The sequence below is a fragment of the Equus asinus genome, chromosome 4 (genome assembly GCF_041296235.1).
Source record: "Equus asinus isolate D_3611 breed Donkey chromosome 4, EquAss-T2T_v2, whole genome shotgun sequence".
NCBI lineage: Eukaryota > Metazoa > Chordata > Mammalia > Perissodactyla > Equidae > Equus > Equus asinus.
Genome location: NC_091793.1, coordinates 19,133,765 through 19,150,299, shown reverse-complemented (window position 1 = coordinate 19,150,299; position 16,535 = coordinate 19,133,765). Strand labels below are relative to the sequence as shown.

Genomic DNA, 16,535 nt, shown 5'->3' with positions numbered 1-16,535 from the left:
CCCTCCCCCCCTCCTCAGGATCTGTCTGTTTGCTCTTGCTCAACTGTGGAGAATTAGTTGCAAATATGTGACCCCTGACCTCTAAATACTCCGCCACATATCTCCTAAGAACAAGACCGTTCTCCCACACAACGCAGTGCAATGCCCAAACTCAGGAAATTTAACACTGATGCGACACTATCGTTTAATCCCCAGTCCACACTGCCTGCCCCCGTTGCCCTTTAAAGTCCTTTCCAGCTGTTATTTGCTCTGGTCCAGGCTCTAGCCTCAGGTCAAGAGCCTGTCGTGTTTACTTGGCAGGTCTCTGGTCTCCTTTAACCTGGGGACAGGCCGGCTCAGAGGGCAGGTGACGGTCACCCCGCGTTGGCGCCCGCCTGCTCTCCCTGTTGTGAAGGTAGCATTTACTTTGATACCGTGTGAATGTCAGAATCCCCAACAAACTTCCCTCCAATGGTTTTGGCATCTATTGATGATCTTTGCCTGAATCAGTTCTTATTGAGGGGGTTTTACAAGAGGCTTTGAAAACAAAGACCTTTGTCCTACCCATCCCTCCAGGTCCCTCCCCGAAAGCCCGTTGGCCTCCTGAGTGTGTCCGGTCCGCCAGAATCCCCTCCTCTCCTCCAGCGTCTGGTCCTTGGGAAAGGCTGGGAGGCAGGGCAGAGACACCATTCTTATTTTATGTTTTATTTTATGAGGAGGAAACTCAGGCCCAGAGACGGAGAGACGTGGGCAGCGCAGGGCAGCTCCGGGCAGCTCCAGAGGAGGGGTCTCTGGGCTCCAGTCCCTCCACCGACCGAGAGGGAGTTTGGAAAGGAGGCCTTCAACCCGGCTGCAGGTCAGAGTTTTGGGGTCCAGGCTGGGGCTGTCGGACCCCTGGCAGTCCCCCTGGTCCTCGTTTCCTGTGCAGGACCTAGCTTGCCAGATTCAACAAATAAAAACACAAGACGCCCAGTTAAATTTGAATTTCAGATAAACAGTGAATAATTTTTTAGTATAAGTGTGTCCCAAATATTGCACTTAAACATTACACTAAACCATTATACTAGAAGCTCGTGACGTCTCGGCGGTTTGGGCTGACACTAGGGTTGTCAGGCAAAATATAGGACACCCAGTTCCATTTTAATTTTGGGGAAACAATGAATAATTTTTCACCCAGATGTGGGGAATTAAAACGTGTGTGGCAGGTGTTATCAGATGTAAGAAATGAGGCAGGTGAAGTCTGTGGGGCCTTGAATGCCGGGATGAGCTGCCCTTCTGAAAGAAGATGACAGCCCTGAAAGAAGGGACTTAAGTTTGGACGGCCATTGCCAGACAGTTCTAGACAGCTCCCTCTGGCTATGGGATGGAGGGGAGCATGGGCAGAGGGGAGCAACACTAAAGGCCAGGGACCAATCAGGGGGCGGCCGCAGTGGCCAACAACATGCCATGCGGCTCAGGCGAATGGCCAGGGGATGAAAAGAGCCTTCAGGAGGCAGGACCAATGGGGTCTGAGGTCCATCAGCTGGGGAGGGTGGGCAGGAGGCCTCTGACCGGGTGTGGGAGGGGACAGGCTTGGGGGGACTGTGGGAGCCGGCAGTGTGTGCCTTTCTGAAAGGGGCTGAGCCAAGGAGGAGAGAGTGGCCCGAGGGCAGGGAAGGGGGGATGCAGAGGCAGGGCAGGGTGGCGGGCTGTGTGGGGACCTCCTCCGAGGCATTTCTACCCCAGTGACTCCCCCCACCTCGTTTCTGCTGTGAGGAGCTGGCTGGACCCCAGGGCCCTGGGAGGGGAGGGCAAGATCTCCTCCCTCCTGGAGTGGGGAAGCCGGAACCAGCTGGACCGCTGGCGCACCCCCACCCCTAGCTGAGTGTCTGGAGAGGCCTATGAAACGATTTATTGGGAGCTGATGCATTAATCTTCTTGGGCATTTGCAGTTGGAGGAGGGAGCGTGTTAAAAAAGCAACAGCAGGGCTGGGAGAGCGCCTTCCCCAGAGACCAAAGTGTCCTGGGTGGAATCTCGGGCACCTGCTCAGTCTGCGAAGGCGCTGGCTTCTGCAGGGAGAGGCTCTGGGACGAGAGGTGGGCTCCAGCGTCCCCCCGCCTGTCCTGCTCAGGCCGCTTTGGAAGCCACACAGTGTGCTCTGGCACGGTCTCCGTGGGAGCAGAGCCGGGACGTTGATGAAACGGGAATTGGCGCCGTGCGCGTTTGCTGGGTGGTAACCCATCGGGAGCGCTCCTTGAAGTGGCAGTTAAAGCACTTTTGTAGTCTGGAGGATCCAGACCCGCGGGCCAGCGGAAGCCTGGGAGGTGGGTGAAGGAGCGCTGGGCCAGCCGAGCTTGACAGCGAGTCATCCCTTCCCCGGGGCATCCTGTCCCCATCTCACAGAGGATTGACCATGGCTCAAAGAGGGAAGAGCCTTGCCCAAGGTCACACAGTTGGTGCGGGCTGGGGCCACAGTTTCAACCGGGTCTGTTTGCTCCTGAAACTCAGCTCTCCCTGCAGCCGCCTACCCCTGGAATTAGGCATCTTTTCCGTCTTCCTCGTTGGCCCGGGCTATGTTGTAGCAGATGGCAGGGACTGACTCAGGGGTGGGAGGCTCTGTATCACTCCCCCCAAATCCTGCCTTCTCCAGACCAGAGATTTTCAAATCTTGGCTCTTGCTGTGTGACCTTGGGCAAGTCACTCCCCTCTCTGGGCCTTCGTTTCCTTGGCTGTAAAAGAGGATCATCCAGAATCTAGATAGCATCTAGATAGAGCAAAGGTTGCAAACTGCTGGCCAAAGGATGGCATCCTGCCCACGGAATAATCTGTTCTGGAGTTTGGCTTCATATGAATCAATTGTCAAGTCCGGATTTCTGCCTTCCTGTGACAAATCTGAGGCTTTTGCTGGAGCAGCTCCCAGCTGGGGGCCCTGCAGGTACTGGGTTTGCAACCGCTAGTGGAGCCCATTCTCAGATGCCCCCGGGGGGCCCCACAGGGTTACTTCTCATGCACTTTTCTCCCTGGGAAGCAGGAGATGGGGTTCCAGGCTTGGTTCTGCCCCAACCTACTGTCTGACCTTGGGCCAGCCGCCATTCCTCTTCAGACCATGTCTGTGAACAGGAGAGATCACATCCATTTCAGAAGGCCGTGGTGTGGATTAACTGAGATTCCAGATATAAAGCAGCTTTACAAAGCCTGGTCTGCGGACAAGTAGAAATTAGACCCAGAAGCCCCATTACCTGAATGTCTGTGATGTGCTGAGGGCGAGGCTGGGGACTCAGAGATAAACGTGGCTCAGTCCCCAGAGACACAGAGAAGCCCCAAGCTGAAAACAGTGCAGAGGAACCCAAGGTCCAGGTGCTTCACTCATGGGTGAAATCAAGGGAGACCTCACAAAGGAGGTGACATTTGAGCTGCCACCACCGGATTCATTTGTTCATTCCTTGTATCTTTACTGGGCACTTCTTATGTTCCAGGCACCATTCTAGGTGCTAGGGTTACAGCATGAGCAAGACAGACAAAATGCCATTGAAGAGCTGACATTCTAGTGAGGGAAAACAGAATAAAGAAACAATTAAAGAAAAATAGACATGTAACCTGAAGTGGAAAAGGAAAGGCAGAGCAGGGCCAGAAGGAATCAGTTGGCAGTGGGAGTGGCTATTTTATACAGGGGCCAGGAAGGTCTTCCTGAGGTGATGACCTTGAAGCAGAGACCTGACGGAAGTCAGTGAGCAAGCCCTGTGGATAACCAGACAGTGAGAACAGCAAGTGCAAAGGCCCTGAGGCAGCCGTATGCTTGGCTTCTTTAAGAAGCAACAATGATGTCAGTTTTTACTGTGATGCCAGCTTTGATTACTTGGCTCAGCCACGTCTGCCAGGCTTCTCCTTGTAAAGGTCCTTTCCCTCTTTGTATTTAATAAGTCATCCATGGGATGATCCTTTGAGACTGTGATTACATGATTTGACTTAATCCTCACTGCAACGCTACGGCAGTTTTAAAATGTCTTTCATTTCTTTGATATCTCACCCATTGAGAGATGGGGGTCTGTGTCCCCTCCCCTTAAATCTGGGCTCTGCGACTTTTTGACAAGTAGAGTATGTCCAAAGCGACACTGTGCCACTTTGTGGGTGCCCAGGCCATACGAAACTGGTGGCCTCTGCTTCCTGTCTCTTGGGATGCTTGCTCTGGAAACCCAGCCGTGCTGTGAGGAAGCCCAGGCAGCCCACGGTGGGGCCCAGGTTGGGGGGAACTGAGGCCTCCAGGCCTCGGCTCAGCTGAGCTCCCAGCCAACAGCCAGCAGCCAGCTCCAACTTGCCAGCCATGTGACAATCCCAGCTCGGAAATAGGTCCTCCAGCCCCCGAGGAGGCACCCCAACCGACGCCCGGTGCAGCCAAGGTGAGCCACCCGGGGAAGCTCTGCTCAGAGTTCACGGCCAGTGAGGGTAGGGCTGACTGCCGCAGCCTCCGTCACCAGAGTCAGCGTCCAGCCCTCAGTGGGAAGGAAGCAAACCACGCCCAGGCTGCTGTGATGGACAGACCGGCCGACTCCGAGCACCAGGCAGGAGCTGCCGGGGGTCCCAGAAGACGTGGGACCCACCATGCTCCTTGTTGAAGAGCTGGTGCTTATCAAGGGCTTCCTGTGTGCCAGGTGAGCTTATAACTCATTAATTGCCCACAACAAGCCAACGTGGGTTACATCCGGGATACTGAGTAAAATGGTTCTGACTCAGTTTCCACGGTGTGGAGCAGGGCTTTCCCTCACAGCACCAAGGAATTCTCCAGACACCAGCCGGGTGTCCCACAATTCAACTCAATTCTGACACCGCCCACCCGGAGACAGCGTTGGATTCCACACGTTAAGGGTTCCGTCCTACAAGGCTGTGCCCCCGACTCTGCCTCAGATGCCGGTCACAAGCCCGGGTTGTTACCTGCGCTTCTGACAGGCTGGCTATAGATCAGAGGTTCCTGTGACCACCCCCTTCACCTCAGGTTTGATTAATTTGCTAAAGTGACTCACAGAGCCCAGAGGAACCCTTTTTACTTACTGGATTACTGGTTTATCAGACAAGGACGTGATAACGGATACAGATGAACATCCAGATGGAAGAGATGCGTAGGGTGAGGTATGGGGAATGGGCATGGTGCTTCCATGCTCTCTGAGCATGCCATTCTCTCTACATCTCCATGTGTTCACCGGCCCCGAAGCTCCCAGAATCCTGTCCTTTCGGGGTTTTATGGAGGCTTTGTTACGTACTCGTGACTGATTGAATCACTGGCCATGGGCAATGGGTTCAACTTCCAGCTCCTCTCGCCTCCCCGGAAGTGGTGGTGGGGACTGAAAATTCCAGTCCTCTAATCCCAAGGTTGGTTCTTCTGGCAGCCGGTGCCCCTCCTCAGGTGGGATCCCAAAGTCACCTCATTGACATCGCAAAAGACACTGTAGTGACCTGGAATTGGCCACCCCAAGATATGTCTCTTTGGCATCAGGATTATCTGAGGCTGATTGCTTTTGATAAACTGGGACAGGGAAGGAGGCTCTGAGGAATGGAACTTGCCCTTCCTTAGGACACATTTACATTTGTAAGGTAAATCTCTATCTGTAAAATGTGCCTCCCTCTCTGTACCAGGAAGAAGAAAAGAGATGACCTTCTCTCCAAAAACTCTTAATCAATACCAAAGGCAAGGACTTAAATCTGCATTTTATTGTGCTAGTCTGGTAACCTCCTGTAACTGACTTCCCTCCCCTACAGTTTTGGCGTAGTCGGCAGGATGAAATTTCGCTGGCTGGACACTGCTTGCTCCTGGACTTCTGCGGCCGAGAGATCCCGGACCCCTGACGAGAGCCGGCAAGAGGTAAGAGTTCTTACCACGTCAGTCTCCCAGATCTCTGCCGGCAGAGTCCAATGGAAGCAAGAGTGGTGAGTTTTTTTGCTCTTCTAAATTTAGATTAGCAGGAGAAAATGTTGGTGCCTCATAAAGCTTTGTTTAATTTTCTCTTGCTATTCTGTCTCATGTGAATTTAATTCGTTCTCCAGCCAGATGAACCCACATTTGGGGAGAGGAAATGTCCTCCTCCCCTACAACACCTTTATTGATCTCAGGAAATTCCAAAGGTTTTAGGAACTCTGTGCCAGAAATGGGGCAAAGACAAGATCTATCTTTCTTATAAATCACAATATGCCATAGGTGACACAGTTAGCGAGCGAGTGCTGCAAGGGACTCAAAGCCAGGGCTGGCTGGCTCCCATCAGTGCCGCCAAGGGGCTGGCCTCCAGCTGCGCCCGTCAGGGTAGAGAAATCCTAGGGAAGGACTTGATTACTCTGTTTTGTCATGTGTCATGTGTCCATCTTTGGGCCTGTCAGTGCCACCAGGGGGCTGGCACTCTCCAGTTGGCCCAGTTTGGATCAGGTGCCTACCCATTCACCAATCACTGTTGAGGGAGGCAGAGCGAAGTGGGGGGTTGATAACTCCCATTGGGATCACAGGCCTGTTGCCAGGTGGGCACAGGAGGGACCCCAGGAAAGGGGTCAGCACACCTGTGGCCACGGAGGCATCGAAGTAAGCTGGCTGTCATCCCGTGGGGGTCACCACAGGGTCCCAGAGCCAAAAGATCTCCATCCCTGATGTGCTGTGTGACCTCGGGCAAGGAGAAGATGAGAAGGTGCGCTGAGAACCTCAAAACGCTGCGAGATTTCATGCAAATGAATGGGGAAGGGAGGCCCGGGGACAGCGGCACAGTGACCTGGCAGGAGCCAGGCGCTCTGCCTGTGGGAGAGACAGGATCGGAGATGTGGATCTGGACTCTGCTTCCTCCCCATTTCCCCTGTATTTTACTCCTTCCCTTTCCCTGTACCCATTGCCCCAGGGGAAGGGCGAGGTGGGGCAGCAAGCCTGCAGCCCACCTGGGGAGAGGACTCCCAGCCTGGACAGAGCTCCTGGAGGACACCTGGAGGATGGACGGCTCCCAGCACTGACCAGGGAGGTGGACCCAGGGCTGGGGCAAGTGGGGAAAGGCTAAGGAGGTCGGCAGATCCTGGAGCCAAGGGGCCTCCCCCAGCCCTCCTGCTGGGCCATGGGCTGCCTTTGTGTGAGTTGGAGAAAGGGGCCCCTGTAGGGGATGTCCCCACCTCCGCCCCTCCCCTGGAGCCTGGGCTAGGTGAGAGGCCACGCTGGGTTTCCACTCCCACCTCTGCTGAGTTCTTGCACAACAGGACAAGAGGGTTCAACTATACTTGTTTCCTGTGTGGGCCACGCTGCCAGAGAGCAGGGGCCTTCCTGGGGTCTGTGGGCCAGTGGACCCCAGGCAGTCTCCCCAGAAAAGCCTCCCGGGCCCCAGGGGGATGAGAAGGCCGCCAGGAGCTGCTCAGTTTCAGCCACCCCACGCTGATTTGTGAAGATGGCGTCCAGGCGGAAACCTGTGAGGATCAGTGACCGAGGACCCCCGCATCCAGCACCTAAAACAGACTCCAGAGCTGAAGTTGTTTCCTGCCGGCCTGGCAGAGGCGGCTTAGAGGCTGAAACTGCCTCTTAGAAAACAGAAAACAGTGTTTCTTGCACGACGGTGTGCAGGGAGTGAGATTCACGTCCAGTACACACCAGCGCCCTCATTCTATTCTCACATCAACCTATGAGGTAGGAAAGCCAGATGAGAAAAGTGGGACGGGGACTCAGATAGGTCAAGGAACCTGGCCAGAGTCGCACAGACCCACAGCAGTGGCACCAGGGACCACCCAATCTCTAGTTCCATCTCTCTCTCTCCGCTTCTGTCCTCTCCTCTCTGCTTGCTCTCTCTTTCACTCATTTGACAATCTTACTGAGCACCCATTACACCCCTGACACCCTGCGAGACCCTAGGCATACTGCGGGGAACAGGCTGGATGGACAGCACAGGACCCTCTGGAGGAGCTGAAAAGTTCTGTAGTCACCAGCCGTGTCACCTAGAGCCAAGGACCCAGAGCTTGGCCTCGCTGAGGCTTAGTTTCCTCATCTGTAAAATGGGGATAAGAATGGTATCCACCCAGTGGAGTTCTTGAAAGGGTCCAATCAGGTCATCACACTCTTCGGAGGGAAGGTTCCACGCGCACACAGGGCGGCCCTTGGGAGGGGAGTTACGCTCCGCCCGCTTGAGGGGGAGAACCTACAGTAGTTATCGTGCGTTTCTTGCGCGTGAGGGATTTGTCTGCTCTCCCCATTCATTTATTTATCCAAACATTTGTTTCTATCAGTATGGAATCACGGGTATATTTTTTAGAATTTTCCCTACTTTGGGTTATAATCTGATTCTCCCCTTCCTCGCGAATGGTTCCATCTTTGGCTACTGGGAGCTCTTTCAGTTGGCCCATGTGTGTCTTTGACACAGTGTGTGTGGGTGTGTAAGCACGTCCTTAGTTCCTGGCTCCTACAAGGTGCTCCAGGCTCGTCTTGTGTAATCCCTGGTCGTAGAGTCAGCCATTTCTCCAAGGAGCCTCGGCTCCTTTTATTGGAGAGTGGTATTCAAAACAAAGATCTGCTGAATAATGCTCCATTGCACGGAAATATTCTCTATTTGTTCGTCTGTTTATGGATATTTAGGAAGTTTCCACTCTTGGCTATTATGAATAATTCTGCTGTGAGCATCTGTGTACACATTTTTGTGTAGACACGTGTGTTCATTTCTCCCGGGGGTCTACCTGGAAGAGGAACGAGTGCTGGGTCACACAGTAATTTTGTGTTTTCCTTACTGAGGAACCGCCACGCTGTTTCCCACAGTGGCTGCACCATTTTGCATTCCCACCAGCACTGGGTGAGGGGTCCGATTTCTCCGCATCCTCTCCAACACTAGTTGTTGTCTGTCTTGTTCCTATTCTAGCCATCTTAGTGGCTGTGAGAGGGTATCTCATTGTGGTCTTTGATTTGCAGTTGCCTAACGGTGAGTGATGTTGAGCATCTCTTCACGGGCTTGTCGACCATTCGTGTATCTTCTTTGGAGAAATGTCTGTTGAGACCCTTTTCCCGCTATTCATTGGGCTGTCTGTCTTGATTATGGCTTTAGGGAACCCCCTTCAATTTGGGGCCTGAGGGGTGTGCCCCGCTCGCTTCACCCAAGTGCTGATCTTGATCTGCAAGAAAAGAACAAGCAGCCGTGGGCCTTGGTAATGGGCATCTCATCCATCCCAGAGGTTTTCAGTGACCGGGTGTGGGCTAACTCTGGGTGGGACGGGTGTCCCGGTGTGAGGAGGGGAGGGGGTCAGAGGGCATGCCGCCATCCGCAGGACACTAGGAGTGGGGACCACCTGGGGCACCTGTCTTTGCACAGGCCCTGGGAGATGCAGGGAAGGTGCCATCCTGTTTGTCTCTGGGGATGCTCTCAGGGTCCCTGCAGCTGGCACAAAACAGAGGCAGAATCTGCTCCCATCACTGGCACTCACCCTCCACACCCACAGGGTGCCCGGAGGGCCTATACTTGGCTCCTCTCAAGGCCACCCCCACCAGAATGAGATCCAAGGTGTTTGTCCCCAAACTGGTTTGCGCCCATTGTGTCCTTGTTATTGTAACCCCTGCTGTAATTGTGTTATACAAGCTGCTGAAACTTGAGGGCAAACAGAAGAAGGGTAGTTTCTGTGAAAATAAACTTGAATCCCTTGGAAAAGCCTGATAAAGGCAAGTTGCTTAACAAATTTCTGCAAATGAGGTGAGTGAGACGACTGCTAAATATTGGGAGGAAACCACCAAAATCTGTAAGGGCTCTGTGCTCAGATGGCTTCTCCAGCCTCTGTAGGTTCAAGCTCCACCTTGGGAGCCATGCCTGGAAGTTGCAGGTGCTGCCTGATGGGGGTGGGTTAGGCAAGCAGCCCCAGTCTCCAGAAAGGTCTGGAATCCTCGTCAACAGATTCCAAGGACAACAGATGTCCACTTATGCAAGTTAAAGCAAACTGTTTTGCTTTGTTTTATTTATTTATTCTGAGGAAGAGTAGCCCTGAGCTAACTACTGCCAATCCCCCTCTTTTTGCTGAGGAAGACTGGCCCTGAGCTAACGTCCATGCCTATCTTCCTCTACTTCTTATACGTGGGCCGCCTGCCACAGGATGGCTTTGCCAAGTGGTGCCATGTCCGCACCTGGGATCTGAACCGGCGAACCCCAGGCCACCGAAGCGGAACGCGCGCACTTAACCACTGTGCCACGGGGTCGGCCGTTAAAGCAAACTGTTTAAGGCGTGCACGCGCCACTCATTATTTATGGCCCTCAAGTCCAGTTATTCTTCAATAACTGACCGTCCACGGTCCTCATTGCGTGACTCCAGGACAGCATCCTGTGCTCCAGGTGCTGTGTGGGGAGATGGAGACGAGAGACCACTGGACAGGGAGCGGAGGGAAGTGAGGTGAGGGGCAGGTTTCAATCTCACCTTGTCTCCCACCTCGTGGGACCCACGCAGCAGCTGGTGCAGGATGCGGGCAGGGTTAACGGCGCCGTTTCCCAGGGGCTGGAACCGAGGCTCACAGAAGGGGCGGACTTGCAGTGTGGGGCTCACTCCATGCTTCTACAGCCTCAACAGGAAGCATCATGGGAACAAACATGGCAAAAAGAAATGAGTCCAGAGAGAGGCCTGGGGTGGGTCCCCGAGGAGCGGGCCTCCAGGATTCAGATCTTTAATAGAGCTGCGAGATGGACAAAGGAAAAGAACCCAGGTTCCAGGCCCAGCCCCTCCACCCACCGGCTGTGTGACCTTGGGCATGTCCCTTGGCTGGAGTCTGCGTCCCCATTTGCAGAGTGGCGATGGCCACATCTGTGTGATGCACACGCCCTCTGTGGGTCTGCGCTCCCTCCTCTGTGAGAGGGGCCTCGCAGGGCTAAGGTAGGGAGCACGCGGGCCAGTGGTGAGTGCTTTGGAGACAGAACTGCTGCTCAGGCTCCTGACACTCAAGGGCTTTGCCATCCGGGGTCCCGAGGCCCAGGCTGCCAGCAGAGGAATGGGCTCCACGGCCCGAGTGGAGGGGCCTGGGCTCTGGGATGCCAGGGCTTGGGGTGGCAGAATCCCACACAGTCAAGGGGCTCCTCTGTCATGGTCACGTCCCCCCTCAGGGCCTCAAATTCCTCATCTGTGCAGGGGGGACAGTACCCCAGCTGGGCACCTACCGGGTGGCTGGGAGGGTCAGAGGAGCGCATTCTTCATTTCCCAAACACCAGTCCTTCGAGAGATTTGTTCCATTTGAGCCCCACCTCTTCTTTTATGCCCTTAAATTGATACACTTTTTTCCTTAAGAAAAAGAAACTTTAGGACTGGGCCAGTGGTGCACTGGTTAAGTTCACACGTTCCGCTTCGGTGGCCCGGGGTTCACCAGTTCGGATCCCGGGTGTGGACATGGCACCACATGGCAAGCCATGCTGTGGTAGGCATCCCACATAGAAAGCGGAGGAAGATGGGCACAAATGTTAGCTCAGGGCCAATCTTCCTCAGCAAAAAGAGGAGGATTGGCAGCAGATGTTAGCTTGGGGCTAATCTTCCTCAAAAAAAAAAAGGTAACTTTCTGTCATCACAGGGAGAGAACAAGTATTACTCAAGAGATTAGAAAGCAGCCATAAAGATAAGCACACGGAAATAATGTGGTTAAATTCTAGCTGCAGGCTGTTGCCGGCCAGAGGCCTTGCTGGGGGTGGGGAGTGGGGTGAGGGGGGGCAAGGTTCTCCTCTGGTTAAAAAGAATGCTCAGCCAGAGTTACAGAGACCACCAGGGGTCTGACACTGAGCGGAGGCTCTCTCCTTGACCTGATCAGAAGGCTGGGAAGAGACCTGAAAAGGCAGGAAATTTCTCCGCGTTAGTTAAGGCCACGTCCATGTAGCACTAAATGACCCCAGGACCCCCTGGCTGCAGTGGGACACACCCCACCGAGCGGAGTGGGAAAGGGCTGGTCTGGTGAACCCAAAAGCCCCTCCCATGGAGCAGTGCTGGGCTTGTGGCTGAAGGCCTCCCACAGCTGGCTGCCACCCACCCAGGCAGGTCGCCTCACAGGTGTGTTCATCCACGTGGATTTGGACCTGGCCATTCTGGGATCTTGGGCAGTTTCTTGGAATCTGCTTAGCAGACAGCCAGTTCCCACAGTCCACTCCTGCTGGGAATGCCAGGGGCAGAGGACCCGACCGCAGCCCCCTACCCGCCCCCCCCCCCCCCCCCCCCCCCCGGTTCTGGCCCTAGAGGCCCTGTCCTGTGTGGACACACCCCTCTGCCTGCAAGGGGACCTGCGCTGTTGGGCATTCAGTGCACTGCACAAAGAAGCTGAAGGTCCGAGGGCCTCAGGCCCAGAAACAGGTGGTTATAGAGAGGGAGACGGGGGGCACCAAGGAGGAGGGAAGGCCAAGTGTCTCCCGTGAGCCTGTGAGCAGCTCCCAGAGGTCACAGCCACCCCTAACCTGTCTGGGCTCCAGGCTTTAGAGCTTTAGAGCGAAGATGAAGGAAAAGGAGGAGTTCTGGAGATGGAAGAGGCGAGGGGGCATGGCTGAGGGCCCAGCTGGCCAGGGGAGAGGCCCGCGAGGTGGAGGTGCCATGCTGCCAGATATGTGAACTTGATCAGCACAGGCTGGGCCTCTCACATTCAGGGCGGGAGAGGGCAAGCCAAGGATGGCACCAGGGGGTCTGCCCGGGCTGCTGCGTGGCCGTGGAGGAGGTGCAGGTGAGCCGTGGGCCCTGAGCCGACGTCCTAGGCCGGTGGGCAGAGAGGGCTCTGCAAAGCTCCTGCCACAGCCTGTTATCCAGTGCCCCCAGGTGGACCATTGGAAAAGGAGAAAGGAAACAGGCCCTGCCCTTACTCCCCAGATGAGGTGAAGTCACCCCATGGAGCAGCGTCGGGCCACCCCACCTGGATCCGGCCTCTACCACTTACCTGCTCCAGGGCCTCAGGCAGACCACTCGAATTCTCAGTTTTGTCGTATGTGAAATGGGGTTCCATCCTCAGCCACACCGTTTGTTTTCAGTGGCGTGGAAAATGGTGACAGCATGACAAAAGCCACACGGAGACCGTGCAGGTCTCAGGAAATCTACAGAAGGCAGAAATACTAACATTGCCATCAAAGGCAGGGGACCCTGGCTCCGACTGCCATCCCCGCCACCGTCCCCTGAACAACCTGGGTAAGTTATTTTCCATCCCTTGGCCTCAGCCTCATCTGTAAAGTGGGTGAATGTGATGGTGTGAGAAGCACTCGACACTGAGAAGACCCTGTCTGCTTCCAAGTGGGGTCACACGAGGATTTAATTACAGCAAATTAATTTAAATTGAATGAGACAGTGCATGCAAAATACGTGGCCTCGGGCAGAATCTCGGTGGTAAATGCTAGTCCTGCTGGGGCTCTGAGACACCTCCGGGCTCAGCTGTTCCAGCTGGGGGCCAGGGAGGCAGCACCTGGAGGTGGCACCCCGACTGAAGGCAGAGTGGGCCAGCTCCTCCCCTGCCGCCTGCCTGTGTGCCAGCCCAGACCCCAGGGCCTTCCTCACACAGAGACAAGGACATGGGCTGGCCAGCATGGACTTGAACCAAAGCCCGAGGCTCTTCATCTGAACTCAGATGCCCACTGGGACCCACCCTCTCTGTGCCCACTGCAAATCCACCCCCAAAGCCATACACCGGCCTGGAGGCAACCCCGCGCTCCTCTGTGTCTTATCAAGCCTGGCGGAAGCGAAGGAACACATGCTTCTCTTCTGCCCTCCTAGGTTCTGCGACCCTGGGCCTGCCTGATACCCCACTCATCCCAGGCCTGTCTCCTGTGACTTTAAACCGTGTTCACGGTGAGACACGGGTGGCCGCTGTGAAAGACGACGTGAGTGGAGCCATATTAAAATACAGCCAGGGCAGCCATTTCAGAAGAATTGCGTTTTACATCTTGTTTTCATTATCTTCCAAACTGAACCAAACCGCCAACATCCCAAGAAGTCAGAAAGGACGAGAATATCCTGTCTGCAAGGACTCATGCAACTGGACTTAGCTGAGGACTGGATTGCTAACCAATCGACGGAGTACGAGGCTGGCCTTCTGCCTGATGACCGAACCTCGGCCAATCTACGAAGCGCAAACCTAGCCTGACCTCATCCAGCACCAACGAACTCTTCTTTAATACAACTCAACTCATCCTCCCTTTTTCCCGGAAAAACCCTGAGCCCGTCTCCTCGAATCGGGGCACTATTTGGGTTTCTACCTGAATTGCTCCCGAATTGCAATTCTTTGATCCCAAGTAAACGCTTTGCCTCTTAGACTGGTTTCTGTTTTTGTTGACACTGCTGAGCTGGACGGGCTTCTCCTGCAGGTGAGCAGGGCTGTGGGGGCCACAGAGGCTATGTGGACTGTGGGCAAGGGCTGGGGAAGGCCTGGTGAGGGGCCAGGGGACGGGATGTCCCAGGAGCTGCAAGGTCACAGGTGTTCAGAGCAGGCAGCACTGGGGGCATGGATAAAGAGCATGGGCCCAAAGAAAGAGACCCTAACTCTGCTATCTGCTTCTGTGTGACCCTGGGCAAGTGACTTGACCTCTCTGAGCCTTGTTTGCTGAACTGTAGAGAAACCTATCTTTTACCAAATGTATTGATTGTAGGAGAAACACCAAATCAATATCTCGATAGATCTAAAGGGGTATTTGATAAAGTCCAATGTCCATTCCTGATTTTAGAAAAAAGACTTTATTAAAATAGGAATAGATTTTATGCTTTAACATGGTAAAAAATATATATATATAAATATTTGACACCAAAAGCCAGCATTTATATTCACTGACAAAAGACTGGATGCATTTCCATTAACTTCTGGAACAAGGCAAGGAATTCCTGTCACTACTAATATTTACTGCTGCTCCAGAGGAGCTCAGCCAGAACATTAGACAGGACACACAAATAAGAGGGATAAGTGTTGGCTATCCAGAGGCCAAACCCCACTGCTTTTAGATTGGATTATTACCCAGAAAAACTAAGAGAATCAGTTCAAAAAACTATTAGAAACTTTAAACAGATTAGAAAAGATTAATATTCGCAAATCAAGTGAAACTACTCTGTGTGATCCTATGCTGGTGGATGCGTGTCATTACACATTCGTCCAAGCCCACAGAATGTACACCAAGAGTGAACGTGGTGGACTTCGACAATGCTGCTGCGTCGATGCACGCTCAGCAACTGTAACAAATGTCCCCCTCTGGTGGGGACGTGGATAACGGGGGAGGCTGTGCATGTGCGGGGCACAGGGTAAACGGGAACTCCTTGTACTTTCCACCCATTTTGCTGTGAACCTAAAACTGCTCTAAAAAATAAAGTCTATTAAAGAATCAATTGCTTCTGTATAGAAATGGATATATAGCAATCGATTAGAATGTGCCTCTGAAGGAAAGACCTCATTCATAATTGCATTCAAGAAAAAAAAAGAGTAAAATGCCAGGAAGTAAATCCAGCAAGAATTGTGTAAGTTCTCTATGAAGAAAAGGGGCCTAAAGGAAGACCTGAAAGAAAGACAGGCTTTATTCTTGGAGAAGAAACGCAACACCGTGAAAACGTCTATTTTTTCTCAATGACTTATGCATTTCATAAAATCCCAACAGGATATTTTCAAAATTAATCGAATGATTCATCTAGAAGAATGAACGTGTGCAAATAGCCAGGAAGGTTCTGTAAGGGAGGAGTTATGGGGGAGGACTGACTCCATTAGCTATTAAAATGCTCGATGCTCGCAATCCTAATTATCCGAGGTAACTGGGCACTCACCATGTTCCAGGCCCTGCTCCAAGGGCTTCATAGAGACTGAACCATTTGATCTTCAGCACAGCACTCGAGGCGGTAGGTGTTAGGGTCTTAGGGGCTCAGGACATGTACCCTCTTCCTGCTGCCCCAGTCCACACCCACTGAGAGGAGGACAGCAGGTCAGGACGCAGAGGGCCACACAGACTTCTTATTACTGACAGAAGCTAGGTGAGGGTGACGCAGAGGCAGTAGCAACAAGGAGCTTCTTAAAGCAGAACTCCATCAAGAGAAGAAAAAACCAGCCACAGCCTGGGAGAAAACGCTTGCAAAACACCTATCTGAGAAAGAACTTGTATGCAAACTATGCAAAGAACTCTTACAACTCAACAATAAGGAAACAAACCACCCAATTAAAAAATGGGCAAAAGATCTAAACAGACACGTCACCAAAGGAGATATACGGATGGCAAATAAGCATAGGGAAAGACGGCCAAAAGCATGTATATCAGTCAATCGCAAATTATAACAAGATACCACTACACAACTATGAAAATCCAAAAAACTAAAATAAAAAAGCCCAAATGCTGGTGAGGATGTGGAGCAGCTGGAATTCTCATTCGTTGCTGGTGGAAATGCAAAATAGCACGGCCGCTGTGGAAGACAGTTCGGCAGTTTCTTACGAAGCTAAGCACAGCCTTAGCACAGGATCCAGCCATCACGCGCCCTGGTACTTACCCCACTGACTTGAAAATGCGTGTCCACGCCGAAACCTGCACATGAATGTTTATAGTCGTTTCATTCATAATTGCCCCAAGCTGAAAGCAATCAAGATGTCCTTCAATAGGCGAATGGAAAATGGAATATATGTCTGTACAATGAAATATTATTCAGTCCT

General features: G+C 53.2%; 1 long non-coding RNA gene across 1 annotated transcript; it reads right to left on the bottom strand.

Moving 5' to 3' along the window:
• Window positions 1-694: 694 nt before the first annotated feature.
• LOC106845935 (uncharacterized) lies at window positions 695-16,369 on the bottom strand. Its single transcript, XR_011502561.1, has 5 exons — window positions 15,665-16,369; window positions 12,816-12,969; window positions 11,074-11,727; window positions 10,343-10,484; window positions 695-9,058 (listed from the first exon to the last, which is right to left on the bottom strand). It is a non-coding gene; the product is annotated as an uncharacterized lncRNA (long non-coding RNA).
• Window positions 16,370-16,535: the final 166 nt, after the last annotated feature.